Genomic DNA, 20038 nt, shown 5'->3' with positions numbered 1-20038 from the left:
GTGAATATTTGGGAGAAAAGCATTTCAGGAAGAGGTAACAGCTGGTACAGAGTCCCAAGAAAGCAGGAACATCTTGACTTTTCCCAGAAACATCAAGGTGACCAAGAGTGAAAGGAGCATAGTGGGCCAGGAGGGAAGTGGAAGGAGATCTCAGAGGGCCTGGAGCTGTTGCAAGGTTTCTGCTTCCATTTTCCTTATTTATTCTAAACTTTGCTTTTGAACAGAGAAGAAATTCAATTTAACTTTCATATTAAAACAGTCTTTTTGGCTTCTCTGTTGAGAATAGACTGAAGGCCACAAAGCTCAGAGACCAGTGGGAGACCACTGCAATAATCCCAGCAAGGGCTGGAGGTGACTCAGGCCAGGTGCACAGTGGCAGTGGAGAAAATCGATCACATTATGGTTGAGTGCCGCAGTCTGGCTGGGCACAAAAGCCGCAGTCTGGCTGGGCACACAGTCACGAGCCACCACACAGCTTGTAGATTCAAACAGCAACTCTTTATTCCCGAACTCACACCAGCCGTCTACAATCACGTTCTGGGGAAATCCACGTTCTCTTCCCAAATCCACCTTCTCTCCCAAATTCACCTCCACTGGGCTTCTATCTCCAAAATATATTGTCTGAATCCCGTGAGAACTCAAGGGGAACTCAGGCAGCAGGATACGCCCTATTCCCAGCAGGAATAATCTTAAACCTTAAACCTGGAACCTAAACTGGGAATGCCCTAAACAAGATTATCTTAAAACCGGGAACACCCTAATCTGCCTTGGTCCTTGAGCAAGGTCACGTACATTCAATGTCACTGCAACATGTCAGCAACATGGGGTACGCTGGCAAGGAAATTGTCATACCTACTTGGCTAATGGCTCCCAGCATCTCCCCCCTTCTGATTAATTAAACAACAAGCAATGTGGCTTAAGGACCGTGCCTGGTAGGTTGTCCAATTCAACATATGGTTCTTACCCGTCATCGGAAAACTGACCTTTAGGCGTCAGCCTCCTGTCTTAGGTTGATACCACTGCAATTGAATCATACCCGTCACTGACTACCGGTCCAGCATACAGCCATACTTGTGGATAGGTCTATGCACCAGTGGGGGGGTGAGGTTCTTTGCCTCACCTCTGTTGGCCCCCAAATTTGGCCTTGGTGCCAGTGGGGGAGTGAGGTTAATGTGGCTTATGGACCGTGCCTGGTAGGTTGTCCAATTCAACATATGGTTCTTACCCGTCATCGGAAAACTGACCTTTAGGCGTCAGCCTCCTGTCTTAGGTTGATACCACTGCAATTGGATCACACCCGTCACTGACTACCGGTCCAGCATAAGCCATTGGCCCCCAAATTTTAGACCATCACTAGCAGAAGGGAGGAGGATACAGAAATGCCACGACACCAAGCCAATTGACGGCTCCTTGGGAAAAATTGCATCACTGGTGACACCATCAGCAAAGATATGCCACCATTACCACAATTCGCTGCACCAAACGATAGTTACATAGTCCAGGCAAGTTCTGCAAGCAGTTCAAAGCAGAGGAATCTATCAATATGTCCATTTCCTCCCAAAATCCGTTTCCTCCCAAAGTAAGTTGACTCTTTGATTGAGCATTACTTGTTGAGTTCTTCACTGGCACTGGGATGGAGATAGGAATTCTGGCAATGATGCTAAAGAGACATTATCCTGAAAAGAATTATTAAATATAATGAAAAGGAAAGGTGAAAGTAAACAAACAGATCTGTTAACCTACTTTAAAAACAATGCTTAACAGCCTTTTACCTAATTTAAACTAGTAAACAAACAGATCTGTTAACCACCCTTAAAAACAATCCTTAACAGCTGTTTACATAATTTAAATTAAACCATTTAAATCACGTGAATAAAAAAATAATAACAATTCGGATCCATTTTTTCATGAGCGCTCCTCATATAAGAAATATGGACATACGCACATACAGACATACAACACAAAACACAAGAGTGTACACAAACGTACAACACATAAGAAAATAGTAAAGGCCTTGTAGCTTTACCTGGGTGAAATCTCCATTGCAATGTTTAAAAACTCCACAGTCAAAAAATAAAACTGATCAGAAAAACATTAACCTAGGTTTGTATGAGCTCAAAAAATAAAAATAGAACCTTATGATGTGGAAAAATGCAATAATAAAATAGCTATTGAAAAAAGCATCCTGGTTAATCACTGTCGCAGATGTAAGAATGGCCAAGCTGGAGTTCTGGATATCAACTGTTATGGATTTGAGTCAAATCATCTTCTTTTCGATCTGTAGAAACTGTTTTAGTTAATCTCTCTGGAATCCAAATTGGCTGCTGTTCTCCCTGTGGAAAAACACAAACAGACCCCCGACTCCAGACAATCACTGGGTCAGGACCTTTCCATTTTCCTGTTAGAATATCTTTCCAAAGTACTTTAGGCTTATGTACATTTTTTGGATACATATGCCTTTCCGCAGCACTAAGTCCTGATGAATCCAAATTTAAAAAGTTTAGAGTAAAAAGCGTTATTTTAAGTTTATCTTTGGGGGATATATACCCCCTTCCAATTCCCTCATTTTGCTTTAATAAGTATGTTTTAATAGTTTGATGAGCTCTTTCAACTATGCCTTGTCCCTGTGGATTGTATGGGATTCCTGTTATATGAGTAATACCAAATGATGAGCAAAATTGTTTAAAAGAGGTAGAGGTATAGCCAGGACCATTATCGGTTTTTAACTGTTTAGGAACGCCCACAGTGGCAAAATTTTGTAAGCAATGAGCTATAACATCTTTAGTTTTTTCTCCGGCATGAAGGGAGCCCATCAAAAATCCAGAAGAAGTATCAACTGTAACATGTAAATATTTTAATTTTCCAAATTCTGGCAAGTGTGTGACGTCCATCTGCCAAATATGGTTAGGTATCAGTCCTCTAGGATTGACTCCAAGATTAACTTGTGGTAAAAATGTCACACAATTTTGACATTGTTTTATTATATGTCTGGCTTGTTCCTTAGTTATTTTAAAACGCTTTTGTAAAGTATTAGCATTAACATGAAACCTTTTATGAAAATTTGTAGCTTCTTCAAATGTAGAGAAAATATGTATGTCATGTGTAGTTTTATCTGCTAAATCATTGCCTAAACTAAGGGCTCCAGGCAATCCTGTATGTGCCCTAATATGTCCTATAAAGAATGGATCTTTTCTGTCCCAGATTAGACTTTGTATAGTGGAAAACAAAGAGAAAACAGTAGAAGAAGGGGAAATCCTACCAGCATCTTCAAGAGATACTATAGCATTAACTACATACTGACTATCAGAAAATAAATTAAATACAGAATCTTTAAACATCACAAAAGCTTGTAAAACTGCATTAAGCTCTACCTTTTGAGCTGATTGTTTGGGTACTAAAAATGTAAAAGTTTGATCAGGGGTAACTACTGCTGCTGTACCATTATTTGACCCATCAGTGAATATATTTGGAGCATTCATGATAGGTGTTTTTCTTGTCATTTTAGGAAAAACTACAGGATGCTTAGACCAAAAAGACAACAAAGGATTAGATGGTAAATGATTATCAAATGAAACATTAGATTTACACATGATTATTGCCCAAGTATTTAACTCATTAGCTAACTCATCAATTTGATCCATAGTATATGGAGTAATAATTTTATTGGGAGAAATTCCAAACACTCCCTTCGCTGCTTTTATTCCTTTGAGTATTAATTGTCCTACAGCCTCAGGATACCTAGTAAGAATAGTGTTAGGAGAATAAGATAAATGTATCCACAATAATGGACCTTCTTGCCAAAATACTCCTGTAGGAATATTTTTTGTTGGTAGTACAATAAATAATAAAGGCAAACTTATATCAATTCTATCCAAATGTATGTTTTCCATATATGTTTCAATAATTTTTAATGCCTTTCTTGCTTTAGGAGTTAACATGCGGGGTGAATTTGGATCTGATGGACCTTTTAGAATATCAAATAAAGGTCCCAATTCTCCTGTTGGTATACCTAGATAAGGCCTTATCCAATTTATGTCTCCCAATAACTTTTGAAAGTCGTTAAGTGATTTGAGTTGATCTACTCGTATTTGAATTTTTGGTGGACGGACCATGGTTGAGGATAATAGAACTCCTAAATAATTAATTGGAAAATTTAATTGTACTTTATCTATTGCTATCTCTAGATTATAATTTTTTAATAAGTTTGTAAGTGTGGCATAACATTCCAGCAATATGTTTTTATCTTTATGTGCCAATAATACATCATCCATATAGTGAAATATTTGTAGTTCAGGATTTTGATTTCTAAGTGGCTGGATTGCTTTGTTAACATATATTTGACACATAGTTGGACTGTTAGCCATCCCTTGAGGGAGTACTTTCCATTCATATCTCTGATCAGGACCTTCATGATTTAATGCAGGGATAGTAAATGCAAAACGTGGACTATCCTCGGGATGAATTGGAATTGAAAAAAAAACAATCTTTAATATCTATAGCTAAAACATGCCAGGTTTTTGGCAAAGCAGACAATTGAGGAATCCCTGATTGAGCAGGTCCCATAATAACCATCTCATTATTAATGGCTCTTAAATCTTGCAACAATCTCCATTTACCAGATTTCTTTTTGATGACAAAAATGGGAGTATTATGGGGAGATATGGAAGGTTGTATATGTCCTTCCACTAATTGTTGTTTGACCAGATCATGGGCTACTTGTATCTTTTCTTTAGTCAGGGGCCACTGAGGAACCCACACTGGTCTTTCTGATTTCCAAGTAATTTTGATTGTCTCAGTGGCCCTTTCTGAAAATCCAACCCATGTCTGTCTGTTCCTTGATCTATTTGTACTGGTGCTGCTATACCTTGCCCTTGTTTTCCTAATCTTTTTTCTTTCCTAAAGCCTTGTCTAGCCCTAGTAGTGGGCGCATTAGGATTGATGTTATTTGTTAACGTCAAACCTAATTGATCTAGGACATCTCGTCCCCACAAATTTATAGGAAGATGATCCAATACATATGGCTGTATAGTTCCTTCACATCCTTCAGGATCCTTCCAATCTAATACCATTGCACTTCTATGGGGATTAGTCGCCACTCCTAGGCCTCGAAGCGTTTGAGTGGCTTGTTGTAATGGCCAATGTTTTGGCCATTCTTGACGAGATATGATGCTAAGGTCAGCTCCTGTGTCCAGTAGCCCATTAAACTCATGACCTTGAATATTTAGTTTTAGCATTGGGCGAGAATCTAAATTTAAAGACAACATAGCCCAATCTACACCTGTGGAGCCTAATCCCCTGGAACCTCTTTCTACACTATGACTAGGAAATTTATTATGTAGGCTGGGTATTATTAACAACTGTGCTATTCTATCTCCAGGTGAAATTACTGATATACCTCTTGGAGAACTAGCTATAATTTTTATTTCACCTACATAATCAGGATCAATTACCCCAGGACTTATCATAAGTCCTTTTAATGTAGATGAACTACGTCCCAATAATAAGCCTACTGTTCCTTGGGGAAGAGGTCCTTTTACTCCTGTGGGAATGATTTGAACTCCCATCTCTGGAGTTAATACTGCTCTGGCAGAGGCACAGATGTCCAACCCTGCGCTCCCTCAGGTTTGTCTGATGAGGGATTTAATGGACAATGTGTCCTGGGCACTACCCTCATGGTGTTGCTGGGATCCTCCACTGCCCCGTATATTTGTGGTTGTGGGCCCCGGAGCATTGGGCCCCCCTGTCCGTTTTTTGGCAATGGAGCCTGATGCCTTTCTCCACGATATCTTGGATAAATACCTGGTCTTTGTCCGTTTTTTGATAAGGGAGTACCTTCTATGGTGGTTTGAGAACGGCATTCATTAGCCCAATGTCTCCCTCTACGGCATCGTGGGCAAATACCCGGTATTCTATTCCTTTGATACCTACTTTTGTTAAACCCTCCTCCTATGGGGCAATTCCTTTTAAAATGTCCTGTTTGTTCACAATCATAGCATGTTTTTGGCCTGGCATCTAAAGCCTGTTGTACTGCAGCTGCCAAGACTTGCCCTTGTTCATTAATATCTCTACATAATTTAATATATGTGTTTAAATCTTCATGTCTCCATGGTCTAATAACCTCTCTGCAGCAACGATTTGCTTGGTCATAAGCCAGTTGTTTTATTAATGGCATTGCTTGTTCTGTATCCCCAAAAATTTTGGCAGCCGTTTGAATTAGCCTATCTACAAAGTCAGCGTAAGGTTCATTAGCTCTCTGTATTACCTTAGATAGCTGACCTTGTAAATCTCCATGTCCTTGTAAAGTCTTCCATGCCCTAACTGCGTCTGCAGCAATTTGTGCATATATAGCAGGATCATATTCAATTTGTTGCCGTTGACCCTCATAAGGTCCTTTTCCTAAAAACATATCTAGATTTCTTTGAGGGTAACCGGCTGCTGCATTTCGCCTAGCTGTCTCCGTGCAAAATTCCTCATTGGCAACCTTCCATAACAAATATTGTCCTCCATTTAGTACAGATTTACACATGCTAGCCCAATCTGCTGGCGTCATGTCCAAGTTAGTAATGGACTCAACCATGCTTACCGTGAAGGGAGCTTGGGGACCATAGGTTGTTACAGCCTCCTTCAACTGCTTCACTGTTTTAAAATCTAAAGCACGGTGAATTCGCTGCCCTCCTGCCTGTTCAAGTACAGGGCATGCTAATCTTTGAGGTCCTGTCTCAGGATCCCATTTATCAACTACGGGGTTTGAGGGCCACTCAGCTGTCTCCATCGGTGGGGCTGTTGGTTGAATTACGCCCTCTTGTGATAAAATGGAGTTAGTAACAGCCTCCTGTTGTGGCCTTTTTCCTAACAACCCCTTTTCCTTTAAATTTTCTTCCTCTGTCTGACTAGCTCGAGAGACCTTCTCTTTTGCTTGATCTAAAATGTCTTTCTCCATGGTCTGAACCTCTAACAATTTACTTAACATCTTTTCGGTTTGTTTTTTACTAATTTCTAATCTACTATAAAGATAACGCAACCCAATAAGATAGCACAAAACAAAGCCGAAACTGAATGAAACAAAAACGGAATAAAAAATCGTTGTATCAATTTTCTCTTCCTCAGGGCCGACAAACTTCAAACCTTTAGTCAACCATTTTTTCCAGTTTGCCTGAGAAATTTCTAGGGATAGGCAGCTTGAAACAAAAACAAGATAAATCAAAACAATAACACATTGTTTTTTGAGTTGGTCACCCATTCTTTCGCTCTTCCTCAGGGGCGAGCAATTTCACTTACTTCTAAGCTTCAGAAGTTCCCCGCACGGGCCACCAAATGCCGCAGTCTGGCTGGGCACAAAAGCCGCAGTCTGGCTGGGCACACAGTCACGAGCCACCACACAGCTTGTAGATTCAAACAGCAACTCTTTATTCCCGAACTCACACCAGCCGTCTACAATCACGTTCTGGGGAAATCCACGTTCTCTTCCCAAATCCACCTTCTCTCCCAAATTCACCTCCACTGGGCTTCTATCTCCAAAATATATTGTCTGAATCCCGTGAGAACTCAAGGGAAACTCAGGCAGCAGGATACGCCCTATTCCCAGCAGGAATAATCTTAAACCTTAAACCTGGAACCTAAACTGGGAATGCCCTAAACAAGATTATCTTAAAACCGGGAACACCCTAATCTGCCTTGGTCCTTGAGCAAGGTCACGTACATTCAATGTCACTGCAACATGTCAGCAACATGGGGTACGCTGGCAAGGAAATTGTCATACCTACTTGGCTAATGGCTCCCAGCAGTTGAGTTCTGCACAGGATTTCCAGAAAAATCAGATGTGGGTCTGGAGGAAAAAAAAAAGAGAGAGAAAGAGAGTGACCCCAAGGTTTTTACCTGAACAACTACAAAAAGTGGAGTTGTCATCAACATAGGGGAGGGAGCTCCCAAAGGGGCTTAGAGGAGGTGAGTCAGGAGTTGGGGATATATTACTTTGACATCCAAGTGGGAAGTCAGTGGGCAGTTTGAAGTGTGAGTATGGAGTTCAAGAAAGAATTCTGGGGGGCGGGGGAATGTGGCTCAAGCGGTAGCGTGCTTTCCTGGCATGCGCGGGGCACTGGGTTCGATCCTCAGCACCACATAAAAAATAAAATAAAATAAAGATGTTGTCCACCAAAAACAAAAAAAAATAAATATTAAAAATTCTCTCTCTCTTAAAAAAAAAAAAGAATTTTGGGATAGGAGACACAGTTTGGGTGTTGTAAGTATATGGATAATATTTATATATCATCATTCTCTCAGCATGAACATTATATATATATATATATATATATATATATATATATATTTTTTTTTTTTTTTTCCCCTTATGCTGAGTGCAGTGGTACATTCGTATAATCCCAGTCAGTGACTCAGGAGGCTAAGGCAGGAGGATCTCAAGGTCTAAGCTGGCCTGGGCAACTTAGCAAGATCTTGTCTCAAAATAAAAAAATAAAAGAACTGGGAATGTAAAAAAAATTAAAAGTACTGGGCAAGGTACTATTGGTAAAGCACCCTTGGTGTCAACACCTAGTTAAAAAAAAGAGAGAGAGAATTTTACTATGGTTGCTCAGACTGGCCTTGAACTTGTGATCCTTCTGTCTCAGCCTTCTGGATGGCTAAAACTAGAGTCATACACCACCATGTCCAGCCTATACATATATCTTCTACCTCCATTCAAAAATTAGCCATATTAACTCTATGTTTTTCTATTTATGCATGCTTTTACTTTGTTGGTTTAACAGATCCATTTCAGAGTTGGAAACATCTTGTTACTTCATTCTTGAATACTCTTCCCCCTGCCCCCAACACTGGAAATGAAACCCAGGGGTTTCTTGTGATCCTCCTGCCTCAGCCTCCGGAGCCACTGGGATTACAGGTGTGTGCCACTGCGCCTGGCTCCCTAATGCTTTTTAAAAAACTTATTTCTTATTTTGAGACAGGGGCTCTTTAAATTTCTCAGGCTGGCCTGGAACTTGTGATCTTCCTGCCTTAATCTCCCCAGTCACTGGGATTACAAGTGTGCACCACTGTACTTATCTTATAAATTGTTTTAAGTGAACCTAATAAACCCAAAGACATGGATTCCATAAAGGAAACTCACACCTTGTACTAGGTTTTAGGCTTAATTCTGAAAAGATTAACTTTTACATTGGAGATTGCTAAGTGGTCAGGAAAATCTCATTCTTTCTTGGGCTTCCTGAACATTGGGCCACTTCCCTTCATGAATCAGGAAATAACAAACAAAATAAATCGTGTGTGGAACCAAGATCAAACAGTCACAATCAAACAGTATTATTTATAATAAATAATAAAATAGTTGACATTGGCCACAGCTAGAAACCCAGAGATAAAAGACTCTGGATTGAAGACTAAAGGGTGCTGGGGTGAATTGTGAATTTCATTTGACTCTGAGAGAAACAATCTGGCCCTTCCTGGGAAGCAGAGTTAGGCTCCAGGAAAGCACCAATGGGCGATGTCTCTAAATCCTTTCCTGGAGTCAGGGCTTCTCTCTATACCTCTAGTTTTCTGCCAAGAACCTTTCCTGTCTCATTTTTCAACCAAGCACAGAATTCAGAAAAGACTACTTCAGACTTCAATCTATGAGTTTCAGAACAGTATCAAATCCAGAAAAATATCAGCCCCATTCTGAGCCATAAGGAGGTATTTTAAACATCAGAGGGAAAAAATAAATAAAAGTAGAAAAAAAAAATGAGACCCAGAAGAAAAGAGAAGGAGCAGACAACAGGGAAGAAAATGGAAGAATTAATTATGATGACTATTTTCCCACTTAGTATACCCACACTTTATGTAGTAGGACCAAAGTAAAATTGTCCTATATAAAAATGGGCAATATTCCACATTCCAGGAGGATTACCAAGGGATGTATCTTTTTTCTGTTTTTCTTATACTAGAGATTGAACCTAGGGATGCTTTACCAGAAACTACATCTCCAACCCTTTTCAATTTCTTTCAGACAGGATCTCGCTAAACTGCTTAGGGCTTCACTTAATAGCTGAGGCTGGCTTTGAACTTGAGATCCTTCTGCCTCAGCTACCTGATTTGCTGGGATTACAAACTTGTGCTGCTGTGCCCAGCAAAAAATATCTTGTTGAAAAGAAAGGCACGGAAATGGGCTCTGTTATGCAGCGGTTGGTCCCCAGGCCAAGCTTAGAAGCAGGAAGTTTGGAAAAGAGGCATGGAACCACTTTGTATAATGACCTCAGAGATTATCTATAATCAGGTCAGGGAAACCTATGCACATTTGTTCCCTTGACGCAAACTTCCTTTTTCCAGTTAATCTGAACTTAAACTGTTGTCATTAGGAATTATTGTTAGTCTTGGAAAATTGAGGATGTTGAGTTCTGTCCAAGAGCTACCCACAGTAGCTCCCCACAGAGCTGCAGCAGGGAACTGAGAGAATTAAGCATTCCTATCTGACTGGAGCAGTGGCAGAGGGTTCCTCAAACATACAGGGTGTTTGTTTATGTGTGACATGCTGCTTAAGGGCTTTATCCATGTTAACTGCTTTATTTTTCACAATAAAACCTTATGAAATAACCATTGCTTCATTTTGTGGATGAGGAAACAGGAACAGAGACATTAAAGGACCTGTTTGAGCTCACTCAGATGGCAAGTGGGAAAACCAGGTTGAAATCAGGCAATCTGAACCTGAATTTTTACCATTTCATCATACTTTTTGTTTTGTTTTGTTTAAGACAGGGCCTCATTAAGTTTCTTATGGGGGCTGGGGATGTGGCTCAAGCGGTGGTGCGCTTGCCTGGCATGCGTGCGGCCCGGGTTCGATCCTCAGCACCACATACAGACAAAGATGTTGTGTCCGCCAAATACTAAAAAATAAATATTAAAATTCTCTCCCTCTCTCTCACTCTTTCTTTAAAAAAAAAAAAAAAAAAAAGTTTCTTATGGTCTTGTTAAAATGCTGAGGCTTGCAATCCTCCTGCCTCAGTCTCCCAAGTAGCTAGAATTAGAGGCAAGTGCTACTCTGCCCATCAACACCTGTTTCTTGTAAAAGCCAGCCCACACATGCATTTTGTGAGCCTTCCTGCAGGAATACTCGGTCCAACATGAATTGCAGTTCTCTCACCCTCGCTCCCTTCCTACCAACCTGACTACCATTTTCTGCCTCAGCATCACAATTCCTGATACTTAATAACTTTGGACCTCACTTGATCTAGAAGCCTAACATTAAGAAACAGAACATTACTAGAACATATGCATATTCTATGACCTAGCAATTCTACTCCTAAAAACTTGCATAGAAATGCAAATATGTGCTCACTAAAAGATGCAACTCAACTTTGAGAACTCTCAACCATCTTATGTTCACTTTAAATCTTAAAATGTTTTAATAAAAAAATAAAGCATTGCAGTTGAAATTGAAACCCCCTTTGCCTTCCAATCCCAGTCCTATTACCCTTCCTTAGACCCTCTCAGCCAATCATAAATTGTATGTTTTCATACCCTTACATAAAAATACTTGTATTTGTTGAATTTGTTGCATTTTTCTTACCCTTTGAGACTGCGCACCTTCTCCTATTTCCTCTTCTAAGAATTTTCTTGTCATGGTACTGTTTTTTTGTTGTTGTTGGATGTTGTTTGTTTATTAATTGTAGAAGCATTACTTATTAGGGTATTTACAAAACATTTCTGTTCATATTTATTGCAAATATTTTCCCTCACTCTTTCCTTTTTTTTTAGTTGTAGTTGACACAATATCTTTATTTTATGTATTTATTTTTATGTGGTGCTGAGGATCGAACCCAGGCCTGGAACGCCTCACATGTGCTAGGTGAGTGATCTACCACTGAGCCACAACCCCAGCCCCTCCCCCACTCTTTCTTTTCACATTGTTTGTAGTGTCTTTCGTTTTGTCAAAAAAATTTAAATTTTAATGTAGTCAAACATTTCTATTTTTTGTTTGTTTGTTTGTTGTGGGTATTGGGAATGGAACACAGGATCCCCCACATTAGGAAAGTGCTTTAACACTGAATTACATCCTTAGCTCCTATTTTTTTCTTTAACTTCTCTGTGTTTTTGTCTTGTTTAAGGAGCTCTCCCCATGCCCCCAATATGCAAATTTCCTCTTGTATGTTATTTCCATGTTTTATTTTGTGTTTAGATTTATTCACAAAGTGCCACATCAGACACTTCCTGGAATGCATAAGAATACACTGGAGTGAATAGGGAGAGATTTTCCCATTTATACAAGATGAAATTGGAAAATAAGTTGGAGGCAGTTTTGTCTTCAAACTTTTCCTGTGTAGTTGATGAAAAAGAAAAACGAATACCACAAAAATAATTAGTCCAGCAGCTAGCCCATTTGACATCTTGTTAGCAGGAAATGCAAAAATATTAACTATTTTGTAAAATGAATTCTTTTTTCAAGTGATACTCAAAGAATGTGATTAGTCCTAGAAAATATTCTAGTTTCTTTCCAGATAATGACAACACTCAGGGATGAGTGTTGAGAATACTGAAAATAATTGCTTAAATTAAAATACAAGAGGTTGAGTGTGATGGTTCAATCTCCAGAGACTAGGAAGGCTGAGGCAGGAAGATCACAAATTCAAGGCCAACCTGGGCAATTTAGCAAGACCCTATATCAAAATAAACTGAAAAGATTGTGGGTGTGACTTGTGGTAGAGCACTTGCCTAACATAACATGCAAGAGGCCCTGGGTTGGATCCCCAGTACCCCTCCCACCACCACCACACACACAGAAGAAAAGCAGGAGGAGGTGGAGGAGAAAAATCCATTTTTGGTGTTTGTTGCAAAGCTCTCTTTGCTTTGTTCTCATCAGAACCTCCTTCAAGAGCACTGCACTTTTTTTTTTTTTTTTTAAAGAGAGAGAGAGAGAGAGAATTTTTCTTTTTTAATATTTATTTTTTAGTTTTCGGCGGACACAACATCTTTGTTTGTATGTGGTGCTGAGGATCGAACCTGGGCCGCACGCATGCCAGGCAAGCGTGCTACCTCTTGAGCCATATCCCCAGCCCTGCACTTTTTGTAAATAGCTACAAATTGGAGGACATGAGGTTGCTAAACAAAAGTTGTTGTTGCTCCTACTACCCACACTCCTGCAATGTATGGTATCTTATTTCAGGCTTTTCCAACAAAGATCAAATACATCATCATCCTTAATTGAATCAGTCATCTTGAGCTAAGCATGAATTTATAGAGTAAGAAATTTGCACTTAATTTAGAAAGTGATGGAGAGATGCTTAAAAGTCTTCGAGGCTGAACACAGTGACACATGCCTGTAATACCAGTGGCTCAGGAGCCTGAGGCAGGAAGATTGCAAATTCAAGGCCAGCCTCAGCAACTTAGGCCCTAAGCAACTTAATGAGACCCTGTCTCAGAAATAAAAGGCAGGAAGAAATAAAAATAAGAAGGGCTGAAATGTAGCTCTGTGATAAAGTGCCCCTGGATTCAATCCCCAGTACCACCCTTCCTGCCCCAAAAAATAGTCTTTGAGGAAGTCCCACCCTAGCTTATTTCAGATAGTTTAATCTGACAGTCAAAAATGGAATAGAAACAAGATATCAGAGAGTCTTGGGTTGCTGTTTCTAGTAGCCTCCTTCTGGCTGAGTAAGCTCTGTTCACAATGCTCTGTTTTATTACTTGGCAGCTGCTGAGAATGCAGCTGACTAGAAGAGCAGAAATTGCTGCTGTCAGCCATGGCAGGGAGGAGGGGACACTCATTTTGAAAAAGGATAAAATGTGAACGTTCATTAGATTATTTTTTCAACATTTGCTGGTAGATAAACCAACAGCCCATTCCAATCCCCTGAAATATTCTTATAGGTTAACTAAGGAGGTTGGGGAAGGATTTTTCTTTACAGCCACTCCAAAGTGTTTCTTGAAGGTGTTTTCTCTCAAATAGATCAGAGAAAAGATATTTTTAGTGAGGAGAACCAAAAGCTGGATTAGGGACACGTGCAGCTTGGAACTCCTCACCAAATTCTCCTTTTTTGTTCCTTCAGGAAAGAAGGCAGTCACAGTCTTTAGTTTTGCTCTCTGGCTACTAGGTTGACAAGGTTAGTCAAATACCTTGTACAGCAGAGTTCCTGGGTTAATGATTGATCTAACCAGGGTAAAAGCCATCTGCTACTGTCAAGCTGCATTTTATTCTATTTTTCCAAAGCTATTGCTCACTGGTGATGTAGCTTAATGCTCTGTCACCAGACTGTTCTAGAATATAAATATAGATTATGTTCTCACCATTCAGTGAGAAGGAGAATTTCCTTTCGTGATAGTGCTGTGATTGTTCTGATAACCCTGAAAAGAAAAAGTGACCCAAAGAATCAAGATAGCATTTGGGTAACGTTTAAGTCAGATTGAATCTCAGATTTGAAGGCATTTTAAAAGTGACAGTTGATTGAGGTATTATGTATATACAGAGAAGTGCACTGTACAGATCATTGGTGTTCAGCTTAATGAACTGCCACCAAGTACACACTGTAGTGTACTGCTCCAAGATCATAAAATGGAACATTATCCCAATCCCAGAAACCCTCTGAATCTGTACCAGTCACAAAATCTCCTGAGGTTAATCATATCTTCTCCTTTTCTTTTCTTTCTTTCCTTTTTTTTTTTTTGGTGTGTGTGTGTGTGTGTGTGTATGTGTGTGGTGCTGGGTATTGAACCCAGGGCCTTGTGCATGTGAAGCAGACACTGTACCAATTGAACTATATCCCCAGCCTTTTTCTGTGGTGTTGGGGATCACACCCAGAGTCTCTAGGCAAGCACTCTATCACTGAGCTTTATTCCAAGCCCCAATTTAGCCTATTTTGGAATTTTATATAAAAGGAATCATATATTTTGATATCTGAGTTCTCAACTTTAAGGGTGAAGCTCATCCATGTTGTGTGCAGTTGTCATTGGTTTGTTTTCATTGATACAAAGCATTCCATCGTGTGCACATGCCGTGAATTATCCCTTCTACCATTGATGGGAATTTGGGAAGTTTCTAGCTTTTGGTAATCATGGACACTGCAGCTATCATAATTCTTTTGGTGCTAGGGATGGAACTCAGGGCCTCTCACCAGCTAGGCAAGTGCTCTACCACTGAGCTATACCCTCAACCCACAATATTTCTTTTTCTTTTCTCCATCCTTTCTTTCTCTCTCCTTCCTTCCTTTTTGTAGTTCAATATGGAAATTGAACCCAATGGGAATCTACCATTGAACTACATCCCCATCCCTATTTATTTATTTTTGTGGTGCTAGGGATTGAACCCAGGGCCTTGTGCATACAAGGCAAGCACTCTACCAACTGGGCTATATCCTCAGCCCTTAATTTTTTATTTTGTGACTGTTTCATAAAATTTTCCAATCTGGCTTTGAACTTGAAATCTTCCTGCCTCAGCCTCCTGAATTAGCTGGAGTTAACAGTGTGCACCATCAGTATCCAGCCAAGATGAATTCTAGAAAGCAATGAATTTATCACAGGTTTCCAAAGTCATGTCAGAATGACTCAGGAGAAAATTGGGTTCTCATTAGCCAAAGATGGGACAATTTAAGCATCAATAAGAATAATAGCTATAATGAATTAAAACGCATTTAGTATGTGTAAATATTAAGCCCAAAATTGTGCCTGAAAAAAAAATCTCATCAGGAGCATCATGCTAAGTGAAATAAACCAGACTCAGAAAGTCAAGCATCAAATGTTTTATCTCATATATAGAGGGAAGAGAAGGAGAGAAAAAGAAAAGGAATAAGAAAGGGGTCTCATGAAAATAGAAGGGAGACCAATAGAGTAGGGTGGAAGTGGAAGGGGGTCAGGAAGGAGGAAGGAGGAGAGGGCATGGGGAAATAGTGGGGAATGAAATCTACCAAGTTATGCTATGTCTATATATGAACATACTACAATGAATCCTGATTTCATATATAATTATAATGCACTCATTAAAATAATAGCAGAAGGGATATCAGTGGAGTAAAACAAAGAGATCAGGGAGAGAGAGGGAAGGGAAAGGGAATATACTAAATATACTAGGGAATGAGACTGATCAAATTATGTGTACATATGAAAATGCCTTAATGAAAAAAAAAAGAAAATGCCTTAATGATTCCCACTATTGAGTATAATTTAGTGTACCAATAAAAAAATTCATTGGTTATCTTTGGAGAATGCTAGAGAACCAATTCATTATTCTGAAAACTCATAAATAAAGGGAAAGAATCAAACAGTTCTTAAAAGGGGACTGTATATAAAAGAGCCTATGGATGCTAATGACTTTTTAAAAATAAAACAGGAAGTTTTTAAATAAAACAGGAAGGTTGGACCTTGGACATTAGGATGGAGACAGTTCTGTTCTATGCTGTTAAGAGTTTACTGAATTCTATAAAATGTATGGAATAGGGAAGAATGCTTGTATTGTATTTCTAATAAATTTTCCCTGATTCATAATCTTGGGTAGCCATCAATAAATGTTAATAGATGATAACAAATATAGAGAAAGAGACATCACCATACAGAGTGAAACAAAACATTTTAATTTGTTCAAGCATACTGCAACCCATTAGTCATTTGTGTTAGTTTTCCAGGGAAGCCACCATTTAAACATGTTCTATATATTTCTCAGTTGTATCATGGGCCTTTATTTGCATATATTTATTTTACTAGATGCAGGAGAGAAAAATATTACAGTATAAGCTTTTTTAAAGAACCAAGCAAATTAAATAAAATGTCATGACCTTTACTTCTCTCTTGTCAGTTTATTTTAAATTATCACTTTATCCTTAAATCCAATGGCATGTGATTCTAATAAACTTCTTCAGAATACTATCATAAAGAGAATTGACCTGCCTACTTTGTGTCTTGCTCTATAATCTTCAGTCCTATCTTATGGGTGGGCGATGATTTTCCCATCAGCTCAACCCCTCATTAGGACAATTCACAGTAACTGCCATGGCTGAGATACATGACCCACTCCAGAGAGATTTGGGGATGCAAGTCATATCTGTTCCACTCTTCCAGGAAGGACAGGGAAATGGACTCGGAAATGCAAGAATTAACAGAGCAGGGGTCTTCAGTCTGCTCCTGATGATCAGGTCTGCAAGGGCTTCACATCAAGGGTACATGTCTCAGCTGGGCGTGGTAGTGCACGCTTGTAATCCCAGCAGATCAGGAGGCTGAGGCAGGAGGATCACGAGTTCAAAGCTGGCCTCAGCAAAGGCAAGGTGCTAAGCAATTCAGTGAGACCCTATCTAAATAAAATACAAAATAGGGCTGGGGATGTGGCTCAGTGGTTCAGTGCCCCTGAGTTCAATTCCAGTACCAAAACAAAAACAAACAAACAAACAAAAAACACATGTCCCACATCTTCACCAACATCAACAGTATTCACAGATAAAAGTAACCTCAAGAAAACAGAAATTGCAAGGTGTCACATTTTGTGTTAAACATCTCTTCCATGGCACTGTGCTAATTGTTAGGAGTTACAAAGGAGTGTGAAATAACATTCTCAAGACCTCCACAAATAGCAATGCATTTTGATTGAGTGCTTCCTCATGCATGCACTGTGGAGGAACACAAATATATATTATTTTTTATTATTATTATAATAAATATTTATTATGATTTTTTTTGGTACCAGGAATTGAACTCAGGGGCACTCGACCACTGAGCCATATCCCCAGCCCTTTTTTGTATTTTATTTAAAGACAAGGTCTCACTGAGTTGCTTAGGACCTCATTAAGTTGCTAAGGTTGGCTTTGAACTCGTGCTCCTCCTGCCTCACGCTCCCTAGCCACTGGGATTACAGATGTGTGCCACCTGCTTGGCCAGATATTTATTTTAAATATATATACATATATATATATATAACCTATATTTATATCCATCCATATATATATATATTTGCATGACCATATATATGGTGTATATATATATATATATATATATATATATATATATATAGTGTGTGTGTGTGTATATGGCTTATATATGTGTGTGTGTATGTGTGTGTGTATACACACACATACACACATATATCCTCAGATAGGTATTGTTATTCCCATTTTGAAGACAAAGAAATAGAATCTCAGAGAAGTTAAATAACTTGAAGAGGGCTGGGGATGTGGCTCAAGTGGTAGCGCGCTTGCCTGGCATGCGTGCAGCCCGGGTTCGATCCTCAGCACCACATACAAACAAAGATGTTGTGTCCGCCGAAAACTAAAAAATAAATATTAAAAAAAAATTCTCTCTCTCTCTTTAAAAAAAAACTTGAAGAAGGTCACATGGCAAGTTAAGGATTTGTACATGTAACTATTAAGCTATCTTCTCTGCTCTAAGTTTGATCAAGAGACAGAACACTTACATCTTTATTTTTGCTTTTTGTTCTGGGAGATTGATCCCAGGGGAACTTTACCACTAAGCTATATCTCTAGTCCTTTTTAATTTTTATTTTGAGACAGGGTCTTCCTAAGTTGCTCAGGATGGCTTCAAATTTGCCAACCTCCTGCCTCAACCTCTCAAGGTAACTTCCTGTTGCAGCCTCCTAAGTTGCTGGGATTACAGGTGTGTGCCACCCTTCCTGGAACATTTACATAGTCTCATTAAGATGCACAGTGGTAAGTTAGAGATTTTTACTTTAGTCCTTTGTGGTGAGTCCTGTGTGTGTGAACTATGAGCATGAGTACATGAGTGGACTGGACTGACGTTGCCTCTCTGTTTGGGCTGGTGACATATGTGTCCTTTTCCTTGCTCTGCCTAGGATCCCCACACAGCACCTGAGATGGGTGTGGCCTTCTAAGATGTCAGTCAATCTTCTGGCCACAAGACATCATGAAGCTAGACTCAACCCCTTGAACCCTGATCCACCTCATTGGGGTGGAATTTTCTTGAGTGTCTTCCCCTCAATAAAAAGGGGCTTCAGACCATCCTCCTCTCTCTGTTTTCTGCCCCTCTTATGGGAGCTGGGTCAGAGGAGCTGACGCTGAAGAATCCCAAGAAAAGGTATTTTCTATCTTTGTGTGATTATTTCGTGCCAGCCCAGTTCATCTGAAGTAAACCTGATTTAGTCACGTGTTGTGGCAGACCTTCCTTTGACAATTTTTTAAAAGTACTTTTTAGTTGTAGTTGGACATAATACCTTTATTTTATTTATTTTTAGGTAGTGCTGAGGATCGAACCCAGGGCCTTGAGCATGTTAGGTGAGTGCTCTACCACTGAGCCACAACCCCAGCTCCTTCCTTTATAATTTTAATCAACTCTTTGGGCTGCTTTCTTTTTTTCTTCTCTCAAATGGCTATAACCCTTAACTATAGTACATAATCTATTTGTTTGTTTGTTTGTTTTGGTACCAGGGGATTGAACTCATGGGCACTCAATCTCTAAACCACATCCCCAACCCTATTTTTTAAAAAAATTTTATTTAGAGACAGGGTTTCGCTAACTATATAGTCTATTTTATACAATTATTGTAATAATGAATGTTCAAGCACTTTGAAAAGACAAAAATATACAAATGGAAAGTGCTGGGTTTTTTTTTGTTGTTGTTGTTTGTTTATTTGTTTGTTTGTTTTCCTAAAACAACAGAAGTCCCCAGGCTTTTCTTCTGTCTTGGTTGGGTCAAGGTCTATATAGACATTGTAATTCAATAAACCCGTACTGAACATCTGCTGTGAACCTAGCAAGTGCTTGGTATGGCTTGTATAAAAGCGATTAATCTGGAGGCAGGCATGGGGTACATGCCTGTAGTCATGGCTATTTGGGAGGCTGGGCCGAAGGATTACTTGAGCTTACAAGTTCAAGACCAGCCTGAGCAACATAGTGTCACAAGAAAAATAAATAAATAAATAAAAGATGAGCAAGCCAGATACTGTGATTGCCTTTGTTAAGTGCACAATCTTAAATAGAAAATACGTATTAAGTAAACCAGTACACAAATGTGGGTCAGATTTTAAACTATATATTTTAGGAAATAAATGTCTTGTTAGGAAAGAGTATAAGAGAGTGGACTTGGAGGGGATGACTTTCATGCTGGTGGAGG

General features: G+C 39.3%; 1 long non-coding RNA gene across 1 annotated transcript; it reads right to left on the bottom strand.

Annotated features, from left to right (window-relative positions):
- Positions 1-476: 476 nt before the first annotated feature.
- On the bottom strand, positions 477-2634 carry LOC131423388 (uncharacterized). Its single transcript, XR_009224876.1, has 2 exons — positions 2027-2634; positions 477-1676 (listed from the first exon to the last, which is right to left on the bottom strand). It is a non-coding gene; the product is annotated as an uncharacterized LOC131423388 (long non-coding RNA).
- Positions 2635-20038: the final 17404 nt, after the last annotated feature.

The sequence above is a fragment of the Marmota monax genome, unplaced genomic scaffold (genome assembly GCF_021218885.2).
Source record: "Marmota monax isolate L192 unplaced genomic scaffold, Marmota_monax_Labrador192_F-V1.1 WCK01_AAM20220418_F8-fsc00015, whole genome shotgun sequence".
NCBI lineage: Eukaryota > Metazoa > Chordata > Mammalia > Rodentia > Sciuridae > Marmota > Marmota monax.
This window is presented reverse-complemented; position numbering and strand designations above follow the sequence as displayed.